Source organism: Python bivittatus, unplaced genomic scaffold (genome assembly GCF_059951505.1).
Source record: "Python bivittatus isolate LINGU-HERP-01145 unplaced genomic scaffold, Pbiv_v1 ctg000610_np1212, whole genome shotgun sequence".
NCBI lineage: Eukaryota > Metazoa > Chordata > Lepidosauria > Squamata > Pythonidae > Python > Python bivittatus.
Genome location: NW_028277088.1, coordinates 8,200,441 through 8,217,152, shown reverse-complemented (window position 1 = coordinate 8,217,152; position 16,712 = coordinate 8,200,441). Strand labels below are relative to the sequence as shown.

General features: G+C 39.4%; 1 long non-coding RNA gene across 1 annotated transcript; it reads right to left on the bottom strand.

Moving 5' to 3' along the window:
* Nucleotides 1–7,810: 7,810 nt before the first annotated feature.
* On the bottom strand, nucleotides 7,811–16,035 carry LOC112540971 (uncharacterized). The gene is made up of 4 exons (XR_003085008.2): nucleotides 15,847–16,035; nucleotides 11,911–11,995; nucleotides 10,147–10,234; nucleotides 7,811–9,223 (listed from the first exon to the last, which is right to left on the bottom strand). It is a non-coding gene; the product is annotated as an uncharacterized LOC112540971 (long non-coding RNA).
* Nucleotides 16,036–16,712: the final 677 nt, after the last annotated feature.

The following is a 16,712-nucleotide window of genomic DNA, read 5'->3' as shown; positions in this document are numbered from 1 at the left end:
AAGCACAGAAGCAAATGGGAGGACCATAGATTCTCTTCGTATTTTCTGGATCTGATTAATCACTGCAAAATATTCTAATGAACAAGCACTATATACTCAGGTCTTAGCCAGGCTTCCCCAACCTGACATACTCCTAATGTGTTAAATTTTCTCCCAGAATTCCAAGCAGAAAACAAATTCGCTGGGGAATTCTGGGAGTTGAAGTCCACACATCTTAAAGTTGCCAAGTTTGAAAAACACTGGTTTACATATTAAACTAGTCTCACTCTGCTTTGAATCTCATTAGCCCACTCCACTATTTTTTTAGTCTATGCTATCTTAAAGGGCTACTGTGAGAGTCATAAGAGTATATTGTTGTCCTACCAAATCTGATCTTCCATGGGGAAGATAGACTGGTCAAGAATGATCAACTCAGTGTTGCCTTTTTGCTAAAATCCAGGCAGGGGAGTTGTCTAGCCAATTTAGTTCTGTTCATGCAAACCAGTTGTTAAATTTTCATACATGTCAGAGCTAAACCTCACATACTGTATTTTTCCCACTCCACCTGGACAAGCTGATAACTTGCTTATCCAGGCAGAGTGGGAAGGAAATCCTGGAGTGTACATACTCCAACAGGGATTGGGCTTTTCATATGCAGGCAACGCCAGAGCCCTGACAACTTGTCCAGGGACAGTGCGAAAAAAAATGTGAGGTTTTGGTTAAGCTCCATTTATACTGAAACACTGGGACTTAAATGCTTAATGATGCATTTAAGTTCTATTGCTTCCTTTTTAATGGAACATGATGTGCATAACTGTGGTTTAGAGATAAACATGTGCGCATAAACTATACGTCTACCGTATTTAGTAGAGAAGGACTGGGCACAAAATCACATTACATTAACCCAGTGCTAACCAGTGTAGCCAGTGAATTTAGGCTACAAGCGTATGATGACTCTTACTAAAAATGTTTAATGATCTGAATATTACCGCTATATCATTGGTATTAAAAAGAGGTGGAGGAAAGATTAAATAAAGAAAATATCTCTAAGCAGTCATTCTTTCACCATCCAGGCATATCAATCTTTTTCTCCTTGGCTAAATAAAGCAACCAGGATCAAATTTTCTAACCTTTTATTATCAAGAAATAGCACCCAGCTAATGGGAAGTCTTTATACTATACAAAAGGTTTTTTTCTGTCAGTTTTACATTCTTGAATTTCTCAAGGGTTTAAATTTAATTTTAGTTCAATTGTTTTATTTAGGGGCAATTTCTGATATCAAGGTGATGAGAAAGGTCAAGCTTATTTAAAATATTGAGGGGGGAGTGTCACAGCACCATAAAAGTTGAGATTCCCTTATTGATATTACCATGGTTTGATCTCTCTCTCTTTTTAACTTTGTTGAACTGTTACAGCTTTTTTTGAAGACACATTGGTACATCATGTTGATTAACTACTGTGATATTTCTCATCCTGAAGGGCTAACATGATGAATTGTCATCCAAATTGGTTGTCGCCTATTTTAAATAGCAGATAGAAGTTATAAAAGAGTTATACAAGCTAAATTATTTGGAGAGCTCTAAAATTATCTTTTTGTTGCAGCCATCTGCACTGTTGAATCAGCTGCTGAATTTTTGGCTCGGATCTCACTTCTCTTGGAAGCCACACTGCCGATGACATCAGCTGACAGAAGCCGCGCGATGACATCATGACACCTCGGGAAACGAAAAGCTGCTACTTAACTAGCTCAAAGCAAAAAGAGACAGGTAGTTGATGAAAGGCAAGTCTCAACTGTTGCATTTATTGCTTAGGACAACCTTAACTTTTCAAGGTGGCATTGAAAAGGGAGGCATTTCTGCCCTCTGAAGCATCTCTAGGTATGGTTAATGTTACTCTGGGGAATGCAGGACAGAACTTAGCAAGCACAGAACAGAGAAGAGGCTTTTATGTGTTGCTGGGGGAAACAAAAGTTGCACTCTGTCAATCTGGTATTTTAGCAAAACTACTTTAGAAGGAAGGGAGGAGCGCAATGATGTGATGGCTCCTCCATTTTTTAGAATAAAAAAAAATCCCTCTGCACTGAAAATAAAAAGTGAAAGAGAAGGTTGATAGAACTCTTCTTCCTGTCATCAGATTTTGCACATGGAAGGAAAGGTTTATATGGAAGAACATCAGCCATCCTTTCCACACGTAGTGTTCATACCTGTGCAGGGTTGCAGTAGCTCCTTCTAGCCACCAATTAACTTCCAAATGAGCTTCTGTGAAGGAAGAAATGGAGGAAGACCAGTTCTGCATTGCTAATTCCTGTGCTGTGAACTGGATGGTTCTGGGAGGAACTCATTCTGCTTCCCAACTTCTCCTCTTGCACATTCCTTGTTGAAATCAAGATGCCATGACACTTGTCATCAGTCGTGGGCTTTACTGAGACTGCTAAAATACCAGCCAAAGTGCCCTACATCTTGCCACCTTTTATTCCCATGAAAACAAACATAGTGAGTCAAGGACAGGAGGCCAACATGTGGAGGTCCACAGATTTCCTACCACTGATATTGTGGGAGTTTAGATCTATGACATCTGGAAGGCTGTTAGGTTGGAGAAAGTTGCCCTGATGTGGAACTCCCTGGAAATGAGCAAGTTCAACTTACATAATTCCTTAAAACCATTAGAACAAAGATGGAAAACCTTCATCCTCCAGATGTTTTGAGATCACCACTCTCAGCAGTGTCTGCCTGCATAGCCCCTGGTAAGGGTTGCTGTCAATAGAAGAGAAGGGTTGCTATGCATTGCTATCAGCAATAATGCGGGATTGGGCATCTCGTAAATAAGTGAATGAGCTATCAAATCATTATACGTAGTTTTGGTGCTGGTTTGCTCTAATTCATCAGTATCCAGCAACTGTCTGTTAGCAAATGAAATGAAGTTATATTCTTTCAGGCCCTAATGGGGACTATCATCAATCAGACAGCCGCACAGCTAAGGTGAGAAAGCCCTTGGAAAATTAAAGTGGTTCGTTGTTTCTGAAAAGATAAGTCATCCTACTTGTGTTTGGAGCGCAAAATGCATCTACAACACAGAGATGTGTTGCTTATGTTAAACAAGAGGCTTTTTGAAAGAGGCCCATAGACTGTGGGCTTGGTTAGAACACTGGAAATGGTTGTTCAGAGATGCACAAACTCGGCCCCCAGATCACAGGCAGACCTTGAAAGCTTTGGGTGCAGCCCCCAACGTGGTGCCAACTGCATTTAAATAATTTAGTTTGATTTTAATTGCCTTTAAGATTAAATGGAATCAAAATTATGAGCAGTTTTTGTAAGGTTTTTTCCCCCTTTCCTTTATCCTGATCCTTGTGGTTGGGGAGGGCAGCTTATCACAAAATGGTGTCCCTTGCAGAATTAAAGGTCCCATGATTCCCTGGAGGGAGGTTGTTACTGTTAAATCTTCTTGAGTACATAGTGTATATTTGATGTGGTTGATATTCTACTGACATGTTCAGCAAAGCAGTAATTGCCTATATAGCATTGTCAATCTTGTTTGCTATTTCTCGGCTCTTCTGAAGATCAAGGGTAATGAGGGAAGAGGTTGCTATTCCCTTGACTTTCCACATCTTTGCTGTGTGTTCCTGTCCCCAGCTCACAGGTTCAGCTGGGCTGATTTCCCTAACTTGGTGCTCTTCAGAAACACTGAGGCCCTCAACTTCAGAGTTCTCAGCTAGATCAGCCAACACATTTGGAGTTGGCCAGATTGTGGAAAGCGGAACTAATGAGTCTCTTAAATCAGGCAGCAGGATTTGGCACTGCCATTGTTCTGCCTCCCCTGTTCATATTGCCGCTGCAATATCCCATTTCAGAAGTGTCATCACTTTCATTTTCATGCATTCGGATGGAGCCTGTAATCAGCACTAGCTTCAGCTCCTTTCATTACTAGCTCTTGAAGGAATTGTTAGACTCAGCCATGGATGACAACATCCGCTTCCTCCAATTTCAGCTTTGCCTCTGGCATTAGGACAACAACAGCGGTGCACATTGCCATTTTGGAGTTACTAGAGAGGTGAAGTTAGATCAGGCTGGAAAAAGAAACTGAGGAGCCTTGTATGAATCATATTCTGGTCTTCTGATTTCCTTAAAAAAGATGCTTTCCTTTGCCAGTGCTGCCATACAAGAGATGCCACATATTTACCCGATCATGGACTCTTAGACACTGCAGGAAACACTGAACAATGCTGTCGTGGATCTGATGCAAAACAGAAAAAGCATTTTTGTTGTTCAGTCATTAAGTCGTGTCCGACTCTTCGTGACCCCATGAACCATATCGCGCCAGGCCTTCCTGTCCTTCACTGCCTCCCTGAGTTTGCTCAGTTTCATGCTCATTGCTTCGGTGATGCTATCTAACCATCTCATCCTCTGCCGTCCCCTTCTCCTTTTGCCTTCAATCTTTCCCAGCATCAGGGTCTTAGAAAAAGCATATGAAAGACTATAGCAGGGATGCTCAAGCCAAACCCCAAGAGAATAGGCACCCCTCAGGAGCACCAGAACCCCACCCAATTCCATTGTGAATTATAAAGTTCAATGTGGCAGGAAGAAGAAATTAGTAAATGCATGGGTAGCATTATATTAACAACCTTTAATTATTTTCATTAGTTTAACATTAAATCAGATCAGTTAGGGGTGGGTGGCCTAGTCTGACCATCGGATTGTCCTCGGTTTGTTTACTTTTTGAAATGTAGCCTCTGGGACATCTCAAACCTGGGTGTCCATTGGGGGAGAAGTGACATCACATGCCCCATGTTGTCAGGGCACATATGACGTGATCGTGTAGTTTGCATTAACTGCAATGACCAAAGATAATTTGTGCAGTGATGTCATGACCCATGTAGCATCATTGTGATATCATTGCAGCTTTTACTGAATGTCCATGCTGTCAAAGACTAAATACAACTCTTGGCCTGAAAAATCTTGTGATCTTTAAATGTATTGTTATTTTTCAGTGATGAAGGCTGAAGACACTTGCATTTCTTGCTAATTTCTTTGTTTTCAACAACTTCTATTTTTATCAGTGAATGTATGTTGACCCCCACCCCAAATCACTGATCAATATTTTGGACAGGGGAGGGGAGAACTCTGCACTATAATACCATAAATAGGAATGCCACTGAAATTCTTCTCCATTCACAGATAACTAAATGGAAGGATGTTTCATCTGATACTGAAGGAGAAGGAATTAGAAAGGTGATGGAATGTATTCCTTTTATCAGGACCAGTAGAGTCTAATCGTCCTTTTTTTTTCTCACCCCCAAACTTCCTAACCTAACACCTTATAAAAAGGATTGATGCTAGGTTGTGGGGTTTGAGGGCAGAAAAGAAAGATCCAAAAAGTCTAGATCCAACCGTAGTTGAAAACATAATCTTCCCAATCCATCCTGGGAGTGAAAGCTTATTTCTTCACCTAAGACATTTAAAGCATGATCGTATGACAGACCTGTCTATGGTTAACGCTAACTATGGGTAAGAAACTTATCCATGGAGCAGTGAGCAGTGCCAGAACACAGGAAATGCTCCAGGAGATGTTTGTTCAAAGTGATGTGTATGTCCCAACAATCTTTGATGGGACAGAGATTATGTTTCGCTATTCCCCCCCCCCTTTTTTTAAATTGAAGTGGTTTTCCCACCAGCCCCTATATTTTAAAAAGCAATTTTTTGTGTGGACCCAGTGAGTAAAAGAAAGAGCAGAGCACAGCAAATTTCTGCTGTAGAAATTTGAGGTTATGTGACTCAGGAAACCATGGGCAGATCAGGTAAGACCACAACAAATCACGAATACAAATTATGATTAAAGTGCCCTGCTTTTAACTTAGCCAATGGTCCTGCTTGTAATGTCATGCTAGGATTAACATGGCTTAGTGAGTCATACAAATTAGGTCAGAGCTACATGTTATGATTTGCCAATAGCATTGCACCAGAAAGAAAGTACTGGACGATGCTTGGTGGCTTTATAGCAAATTAGAAATAAACATATTTTGCTCAAGTTAATTTCCAGGACATTGCATATTCCACAGTTTTGCTGGAGTCCAGAAAAAGTGAAGATGGATTATAGAATCCATCTTCCTGAAAAAGATAATATTGTTTTTGTTTATAAAAACACGTGTCTAGCCCCTGTGGTGAGGAAGATGTACCAGGGCCTGCTGAAATCATAGTTTTTTTTTTCAAACATCCATGGAATACAAGGGGGTTACTCCTAAATTAAATGTGAACATGAATAGAATTGAAGTATGTTCCCTTGCTAGCGAGTTCCCCATGTGGAAGTGGATAATATGTGCTGGTAAGTGTGTTGAGGATTGCAGCTTCTATTTGATCCTGAAGGTCATGATGGAGAACACCAGCATCTTTTACTTTGTTTGCAGGCTAGTCTGTATAATTTCAAAGAACATTGCAAGCATTTGTTGAGAAAGAAATTAGCTTTATTCTGTCTTAGGCATTCTGTTTCTGACATCAAATTTAATCAGCGCTTGCTTAAAGTTTCTCTCATTCGTAGCTCACGTTAGTAAAAACACAAATTAAAGATAAAGCATTTATTACAGTACATATATCAACATGTAATCTTTTTGCAATTCTCACTAATAATAGTCTTCCAACCTTTCATTTTTATGATAAAGTCTTTTGCCAACATTAGAGAGTGCTAAATTATCAATCCAGGTGCTTCCTTTACTATTGCAATTTTATAGGAGTAATCCCAGTAATTCCAGGGTGTTTTTTAAAACGCTAAAACATGTATTTTGTGTCAGACTAAATAAGGACAGTTGCTCTCATGAGCATCAGAAACTAAATAATACTTAATTTTAGTTTAGGTATTTTTCCCACTCATTTTTTTTTTTCCTTCCTTTTGAAAATCTTCCTCTACATTTTTTTTTTTTTACAAAAGCTATTCTTTCATTTTAACATCCGGTGAAATCAAAGCAGCCTATCCACTCCCTGGAGAGATGTTGGTGTAGAGTTCTCAGGATCCCCTTACTAGCTGGGGGAGGGGTTGAGGAGGGGGAGGGGACCATAAAGTCAAGATGGCAGCTGTGGTCATGTGATCATGGCCACCATTTTGGCTTTCTTCCCCCCCCCCCCGGTGGAAACCCCTGCTTGCTAGATAAGAATATTGGTGAAGTCAGGCTAAATATATTACATTTTGTAATGCTGCTTTAATTTTGTATGCGGCCTAAAATTGTTGGATTTGGTGATCTACAAATCTAAATATTTTGCGTGCGTGCCTTAAAGTTAGTTTTGACTCCTGGAGACTGCCTGGACTAGTCCCTGCAGTTTTCTTGGCAAGATTCTCAAAAATGGTTTGCCATTGCCTCCTTTCTAGGGCGGAGAGAGAAGGACTGGCCCAAAGTCGCCCAGCTGGCCTTGTGCCTAAGGCGGGACTAGAACTCACAGTCTCCCAGTTTCCAGCCTGATGCCTTAACCACTACACCAAACTGTAATAATAATCATGCATAAATAAATATCTACAATGCTCTACAGTAGTGTTTCTCAAGCTTGGCAACTTGAGGATGTGTGGACTTCAATTCCCAGAATTCCCCAGTCAGCTATGCTGGCTGAGGAATTCTGGAAGTTGAAGTCCACACATCTTCAAGTAGCCAAGATTGAGAAACCCTGCTACAGTGCGGAGAATTACTTGCAGTAACCAGCTCATTATCAGTTGCCCTCAGTCATAATAAAGACTATTTTGTTTTGCATAGAATAATCTATTGCAGTGTTGTCCAAAGTTGGCCACTTTAAGATGAGTGGACTTCAACTCCCAGAATTCTGGGAGTTGAAGTCCACTCATCTTAAAGTGGCCAACTTTGGACAACACTGATCTATTGGGTTCAGTAAAGATTCTCAAGAGCAGTGATAATGATCCAATAGAGAAGAATTTAAGTAGTTCATTTTAATACCTCTTAAGTTTAAGGGCCAAATACTGAACCAAATTTAGTCCACATAGCAGTAGCAGGATTTGTTCTACTGTGTTCACAGCCAGTTTGTGTTGCTTTAAAAATCCACAGAATCTGTTGCATACCTTAAAAATATACGACATAATCTTCTTAACCCAAAAAATGTACTCTTTTTTTTTTTTTTTAAATGGTGGGCTTTCCATGCGGAATGAAAGCAAGTATTTAAATTTGTAATTGAAATCAATTGATTTCAGAATTTAGAATGAGATTCCCTGTTTGAAAAACAAACAAAAAGTAAATCCCTCTTTGCAATTTGATTGCAAAAGGTGCTTAATAAATTCTAAATTGTCGCCTTCTTTGCTTTTCAATCCTTCTAGAGGGGACAATGGACTGAGAGTTAAAATTTAATCCAGTTTCAGGCAGTAATTTCCCTGCTTGTGACCTAATGAAAGAGATTGTTTTTGTTTTTTTTAACATAAACACTCTAATTAAAAACAATGTCAGTGCATGTGCGTCTGTCATGTTTTGGTGTAAATATTTTGCTCATACAACTAATAACTGGAATTACAGTGTCAAATGTTAATTGTTACTTTTTGATGCACCAAATTACTTTGTTCTGACTTGGCAGTCCTTCAGTGTTAATAGATATTGTACGTGGGAATAACTTTGAGGTGAACCTTTTGCAGAGATGAAGTAGTACCTGTAGAATGCCACCCTGCTTTAAAGTCAACAGTATTATCTTTGATCTTGATGCTAGTAGTAACCTTCTTTTCTTTCTCAGTTATATCCCACCTTTCCTCCAAGAAACTAAAGAGGTGTCCTCTTAAATACATGGTCATCTTTGTATTTAATTCCCATAGATTTGTGATGAATGTTGGGTGAGAAGTGATGAGTGGCCCAACATTACCAGCCAAACCATCCATCCATCCATCCATCCATCCATCCATCCATCCATCCATCCATCCATCCATCTAATCTCCTGTTTCTACTTCTTGGAATTCATAGATGATCTTCTGCCTTTTTTTTTTTTAAAGATACTATATGAACATTCACCCTGTGATCTCTTGGTTCAAGATGAGGAACACAAATGAGGAACCCTCCCTGATAACATTAGAATGAGCATCTGTGGGTCTTTAAAGTACATTTACAAAATTAATGAGTATCTGTAAAACAAGCTTCACCTCTCCCATATTTTACTTTCATTGTATAGATATGGAAATTGAGTCAGAGGGATTGAGAAGATGATATCATAATTTATGTGCAGGATTTACCTCCGCTCTAGGAACCACTGGGGGGAACCAGGTGATTGCCCCAGCTGTGAGTCTGCAAGAGGATAAAATGGGATTGTCTCTTAGTATCACAGCTTCTTTGTAAGTGGCACAATTTCTGCTACAAAAGATGAGTGCCACATAAATCTATCAAAATCTCAAATACAGTACTTTCCCTGCATAACAGTTCATCAGTTTATTCTCTGCTTTGATACTAGGAATATTTTACACATTTTTCTTGAATGTACTTATGAGCTGACTTAATGGGCATTTCAGCGATGGTCACTGACTTCAGTGGTGGGCATGACCTGGTGACTGAAGCCTGCATGCATGTAAAGAGAGGTGGGGCACTGATTGCCCAGTTGCACCTGTCAGTTTGAAGCCAGTGACCATCACTTTGAATAACCCTGGATAATTTTTGTGGTTGGAGCTGGTTGAGGGTGCTCCTGCTAATAGATATATTACACATGTTTCTATCATTCTGAAGCCTCATTATTGTCCATATTTTCCATACAGAATAGATCAGAGTTCTCTCATTATGTTTTGCTTTAGGATTGAATGGAATAGTAGGAAGCCAGGAACACTGAAGACCACCAGAAAGATGTTTGTATCCTAAAGGAAAGGATTTTCAGACATATCCCTTGGCAAATTGTAAGTATATAAGTGCAAGAATACCGTATTCCATCTACGAGGACTTCACTGAAAATTCTTTTCTTCTTTGAAAGAAAATTCAGAAGCAAATTGTTTTCCCTCAGATTGAATAAAAATTGTAAAAAAAAGTAGGACTTTTTTGGGGGGTAGGGCACTAGCCCTGAATATATACAATTGCTGGCCCTTCGTGATGCTTACAAGAGAGTGTTTGATGCAGTATTGATAGGGGACCTTATTGCTTGATGATTGTCCTCTTCCTGAACTGGAATTTTCCTGAACTGAATTGGAAACATGCAAGAAAAAGGCAAAAGGCTGCAATCTTCATACCTTTGTAGCAGCAACTGGTCTGAAGATCCAGAGCTTTCTCAGACTTCTGCTGTCATTCCTTGAGCTGATCTAAGTTGATCCTCAAGCACTGGTTACCATCATAGAGAAGTGAAAACAATAAAAATGGTCTCCAAGATGATACTCAAGAATCACAAACATCATTTCTGCTCTGCCAAACTATGGTTTGGGAGGAATGTATGGTTCTTGGAGCACTCTAACATTAGAGCATTCCAATCAATGCCCAGAATTGCTTTGCTGGTATATTCAGGGTCCCAGTGTTAGTTTCAAATTGATTATGAATAGTAGAATGGTTTAAATAATTTGTGAATCAGTCCAGATGTTTCCAGATAGGATGGACCCAAAGACTGAAGTTTTCAGAAATATCTGAGTAGTAGTGCTTGGAGACCCCCAAGTCCTGCTGTGCTGCCTCATTGTGGTGGTGGTGGTGGGGTGTTCCTGGGAGGGCTGAGTGAAGAACAGCAGGAGTTTATGCCAAGAGTATATACTCCCATCAGGGTCACCCAAGGTGTGAAGACCATCCCAACTAAAGCAAGCAGTCACCTATATTGGGCAGCAGCAATATAGGAAGATGCTGGAGGCAGATGACCACTTAGGTGACAATGGCAAAGGCATCAATTCATACTGCACAGGAGAAGGCAATAGTAAACCACTCCTGTATTTTTACCAAGAAAACCACATGGATAGGAAATATAAAATGATTGACAATATAGTGCTGGATGTTGGGGCCTTCAGGTTGGATGGCAATCAACATGCTACTGAGGAAGAGCTGAGGACCTTTTGGAGTACTAATGTTCTATTTATGTGGTCAATAAGACTCAACACCAACTTGATGGCCCATAATCATAATCAATTTGTTGGAGTGTTGGAGCTGTTATTCCTTCATATTAAATTAAGACTTATACCAGCATAACTCAACCTTGTGTCCATCAGACATGTTGGCTTTAATTCCCAGAATTCTCAACTCACATGGTGAAAGGTTAGAAAGGGTACCATGGATCTCCTTGCCTTAAGGACTCTGCTGGATCAGTGCCTATGTTCAGCTGTGGCAACACTTCAGAATGTTGACTTACACCAAAATTTACTTCTCAAAATAATAATAAAAATGTTACATCTTCTTTCTTCCTTCTACCCAGTGAATCGTTGCTAAAAGCTTTCTTGTTTTCACATGTTAAAGTCAACTCTGGGCTCAAGTAATCCCAGTAAACACTTATTTCAGAAAACTGTGCATTTCCAGCACACATATAATCAGATGCTTAAAATGCCGAAAAGATGAAGGCAGAAGGAGACATTAAAATGATCTTAAAGATTTTGAAATAAACAAAAACAGTGATTAAGAGGACAAAAACTATTACAGTAGAAGTTTGCATTATTCAGCATTGCTAAAGGAAAACATTAATTAGCCCACATCTATAAAGGAGATAAAAACAATCCTTCCTTACTGTCAGATTTTTAAGGACCATTTTTAGAGATTTCAAAATAGTTTCAGTGAACGGTAATATAAAAAGATAGGGGGAAATGGATTATATCCTGCTCTTCTTTCCTGTAGCATAAGATCAATCTTTTAATTTTTTGTATCCTTGTATTATATCTGACACATATACATGTAATAGGAAAAGGTTTTCTACACCTGGGAGAGCTCCTGTATACTTTGGGTTTCAGAGCTGATGAAGCAATAAAATCAGTAAAATCACTGGGATGAGAACAATGCAATTCCTAGCTGGAAACAAACTGCTACCCACTCACCAAATTATCTCATCAAGAAGTTTTGTTCTTTAAGTCCTTCACAACTTCAAATGCTTGATCAATCTCTTTCTTCACCCTGGTATTCCTATCAAGAAAAATAAGACTTAATCACATGGCTTTTCTAAGGATATATTGACATCAGCACCGATAAATATTTGGCACTTTCTCAGTAAGTCAAACAGCCTGATCAGAATCGTGATATGTGTCCAAGTAGTGCTCTGAGCTCCTCCTTGTTCAGGCCATGAACAATATTTCAGGTAAACTGATCATAAAATCATAGAGCTGGAAGACACCGTTTTGCCTATCAAGTCCAGCTCCCTGTTCAGTGCAATAATCAAAATGTTCTCAACTGATGGTTGTCCAGCCACAGCTTGGCACACCCTGTGAAGAGAAGACCACCACTTGCTTGGATCATTAGTTCCATTGTTGAATTGTTCTTACCATTAGGAACATTTTGTGGAAACCTGTTCACGACGTATTGCTTTGTTCTTTTTCTACCTCTGATGTTCTTTAATGTTCAAACATTGTTCCCACAGCAATTGATCTGTATTTGTTTCAAGCATCCAGAATGCGATCCAGTACTCCAGATGAGACTAATGCAGAAGCATATTGCATGGCATTCATCCATCACATTGAAGCATATTGAATTTTGCTTGGTTTTTGGCTTAGCATATTGTAGTGAACCCAGAGGAACTGTGGTAGGTCAACCATGGTAGATGGTTTCATGATGTGAACCTAGTCAGATTCACATGGTTAGGCAAACAATATCCTGTAGTATGATGTGCTGAACCCACTGCTTCTCTTAGCATTACCTCCTTTTTCTCAAAGCATGGTTACAAATATTAAAAACTGTCTGATGGAATGCAATATACATTCAACAAATGAATGTGTATGGTTTTTCTACATTGCTATCCATCCAGGACTGCATGAAACAGTTGCCTAAGTGTGGCCTTTAGAGGAAAGTATTGAATTTAGATCTATAGTTTTAGGCCAAACTGTGAACACTGGAGCTGTCAGAAAAGATTGAAATGTCCAAATTAATCTGAGGTTGGCATTAACCCCTTTGAGATTCTATCACATTCCATTTCTGGTGAGCCTGCATCAGTCCATATGCTTCGTGCCAACAAAAATAAATTAAACTGTTTTACAGCATTAATGTTTAGGATTTTTTTAAAAAAAGAGTAAAGTAGAAAGAAGAAAGTTTCCCCACTGTGAGCCATTTGAAGAACAAAATTAAATATTATAAAACCTTATGATTAAATTCTGTCAAAAAGGTATTAATCTTGTTATATTGGCACTGAAGTTTAGGTTTTCTGGAATTACAGTTTGCTGGAAACTTAACCTTTTATGGTATCTTCTGCTAAAAAAACAAGGGCAAAAGATGCAGTTCAGACTCTCCAGACAGAAGGGAGAAAAAGAGTTAAAAACCCAAGCCAGTATCCCATTAATAGATCATCCAGTTATTTATTAATTTATGAAGTGTTGACAAGGTTTTCCTTGTTACACAAGGCTTAACACCAGAAACAAACTCTTACCCCATGAACTTCAGTGATGACAGAAGAGAAGATGGGCTTCCAAGCCTTGGAATAGATAACCCAAGTTAGATGATCCAGAGCCCATGCCACCTTCACTTTCTTTTAATCTCCCCCTCTTCTCCCCAGTCAGAATATTGAGGAATAGGGGTGTCTGTTGGGTGTGGCTGAAAAAATGTAGATGGTGGCCATAACTCCACTTAGCTTTTCTGTGTGTTGCACACCCAATGAAGCTGCCATTTTGACTTTTTTACCATGCCCAGTGGACACTCTGATTTAGAGACATTTTTAGGGTTTATTTTGGGGAAGTTTTATTCCCCACCCCACCAACTGACTAGCCATCCAACACTCACCCGAGACTTTACACATCCATTTCTCCATCCTTTTCCTTGTTTCCCACTAAAAACAGGCATGAAATTATGCTGCCGCTGTTTGATGCTTTGCCTCAGAGTTTTGATAGCATGACCTCATGCATCTCCCAAGCAGACTTCAAATGATGGATTATTTATTTCTGATTTAAATGAAACTTCTGCCATGCCTAATTCTGCTCCTTGCAATGCCATACTTCTTGCAATAGCTCAATGTCATTATGGCATGAACTGGCTCACTTCATCTGACATCACTGAACACGCGGGGCATGGCTGTGGCATTGTGTCAAATGTTCTACTGAACTCTAGATGGGAAGGAAGAGCAAACCAGGAGATACAGCATGGTGACTGATCTCATATTGTTTCAGATTCATAGTTTCAGTGGCATATCCTAGACCAGTTCTTACTACCAGCTCCTTCCTCAATGTCTAGGTAGAACACAGATATAAACACTGCTTGTGGCCTGCTGTCAATAAACGTACCATTTATGAGTGGCAATGAGGTCATTAGCAACATGTCCCATGTCACTTGCCTTCTGTGATCCTCGGTCCTCTTCCCTTCCCAGCTTTGTGAAACCCTCCCATCCTCATGAATGGAACATGGCATTCATGAATTTAACAAAGAGAAGAAAAGGATTCTGCACAGAGAAACCTGTGCATAATGTATATTTTAGCTTTAGCAGATTCCCCCCCCCCCATGGTAAGAACCTGCATCGCTGCTGAAAACTTTCTGGATCTTCATTAAAGCAGACTCCTCTCCCCTGGGTCCCTGACAGCTTATGTAACGTTGGGGTTGTCTCAAGGTTGTAAAGCCAGGAGGACTAGCCAGACTAGCTTGGGGATACTGGAAACAGAAGGAAAATGTTGTTCAAAAAAGTAAACAGTTGCTAATGTTTCCTTTTTGACGAGTAAAAAAGTGTGTGTGTGTGTGTATTCATTCTAGTTTAAATACAGCTGCAACCATTCTTACATATTGCACAGCTGTTCAATATACTGGCAGCTGTCCATATCTTATGAGTCCTGTCATGCATTTTCCACTATTGTCTTTCTGACACATAAAGAATGTGTCTTTAATTCTTAGAGGGAAAGTGATTTGTTGATTTTTTTCTCCCCCCCAGGTAGACTTTGCTGCAGAATGTAATAAATCTGCAGTTCTATGGTTTTAGCTTCTATCAAACACCTCTAATCCTCCCATTCTGATTGCGTATAACGAAGGATAAACAGCTTTCTCTGATTCTCCATGTATCTGATCAGCACATTTTGCAAAACAGAGGCTTGTTTTATAGATCTAGTTCACATGCCTTGTTAAATTGAATTCCTGCTTTGGAGGAACAGGCACAAACCCCTTTTCTAAAGGCCCTCTTCAACGGTGCATTCAGCAGAACTGTTGGTAAGGAGGCCCAAAGGCACAGGGGCTCATGGCATTTGGCCCTGCTCACCAAAGGGAGAACAGAGTCCCTATCTAGGCTGCAAAACCCTGGACAAAGTCTATATGATAGCAAAGATAGAATTTTATGTATCTCTTTGCTACTATCTCGTGGTTGTGTGGAGGTCTGCACCCAGATAAGGCAGCTCTAGAGAGCCGGAGATTTGTGCTCAGATACACCTTCATGCGGATCACACAATAAACTGTGTGCCCATTCGCCATTACAATTGGATTGCCACTCAGTACATTTTTCAGCCAAGCTGCTACATACCACCACAATATTGAACATCGTTAACTTAGAATAACAAAACAGAGAAGCATATATGTCTGAAGCCACAGAAGATGTACTACAGTATTGTTTGCATACCATGAGGAGAGAGGAAGACAAGTTGTGTCTTCCATCTAGAGATGCCCCAGTTTACAGGACTTGTTTCACCCAGTGGAAACCAATTGAGAATGGATGGAGGAAATTTTAAAATAGAGTTGTATATGGATGAATGACTGTCTTAAATCCTATAGTAACAACACTATTAATTGGAATGATTCTGGTCTGAATTCTACTATGAGACAGTGGTTAAGCTAATACTATGGTATGATGATTTTAAGCTTACCTTGGAGAGACTTCAGAAGAATTTGTTTTGCTGTTGTCCACTAACTCCTCCTCTAAGGATATGCATATTATAATCACTCAAATTTGATTTCTGTGGGAAACAAGGCATGCACATTGATCCTTTGCCTTCAGAGGCATATCCATTCACTTCCAAGGATAGTTGTATAGTGTCCAAGGATTTGGGTGTGCTCAGCTTTTTTATTTTTGTTATCATTGTATCTACTGTAAACAGCAGATCCACACCTCATTGCACAAATTACTTTGCAAAAATACATTGGGCAAGAATACATAAGGAACACATATTACCTTCTAGTTGGGTTGGGTTATACATACATCCATTTCTGGCTAGCAAAATGGTCCATCCCACTATTGCCTCTCTCAAACAGGCTGCAGATATTTCTTATTTCATTCTCCTCTTTTAGTCTCAATCACCTAGGGCTGAGGGAGATTCCTTTTACATTTAGCTGACTGTAAGAAGAAAAAATGTTTGGAAAAAAAATCAAATGAAAATGATCAATTGGGCATTATTAGATGTTTTGCTTTCCAAATTTGAAGGATACTTTTGGGGAGAGTGTTGGGTTTTTTTTAAACTGAGAAATAACTGGAATTAGTGCTCACATTTTTATGCCTTTTTTCCAAGTCCTTCCTTCTGCAGATTTTTGTAACTCTAGTGTAGCATTTCTCCCAAATTTTGAATCTGTGCTAAAATCCCAGCTCACTAAAAAGGCTTATTGGGTAGAAAGGACAAAGGGAAATATCACTCTGTGTGAGATGGGTGGCTATATAAATATGATAAATAAATAAAATACAATGTTTTCAGTTCAAGCCAACCCTACATATTTGTTTTAAAACCAACTTGGGAAATAT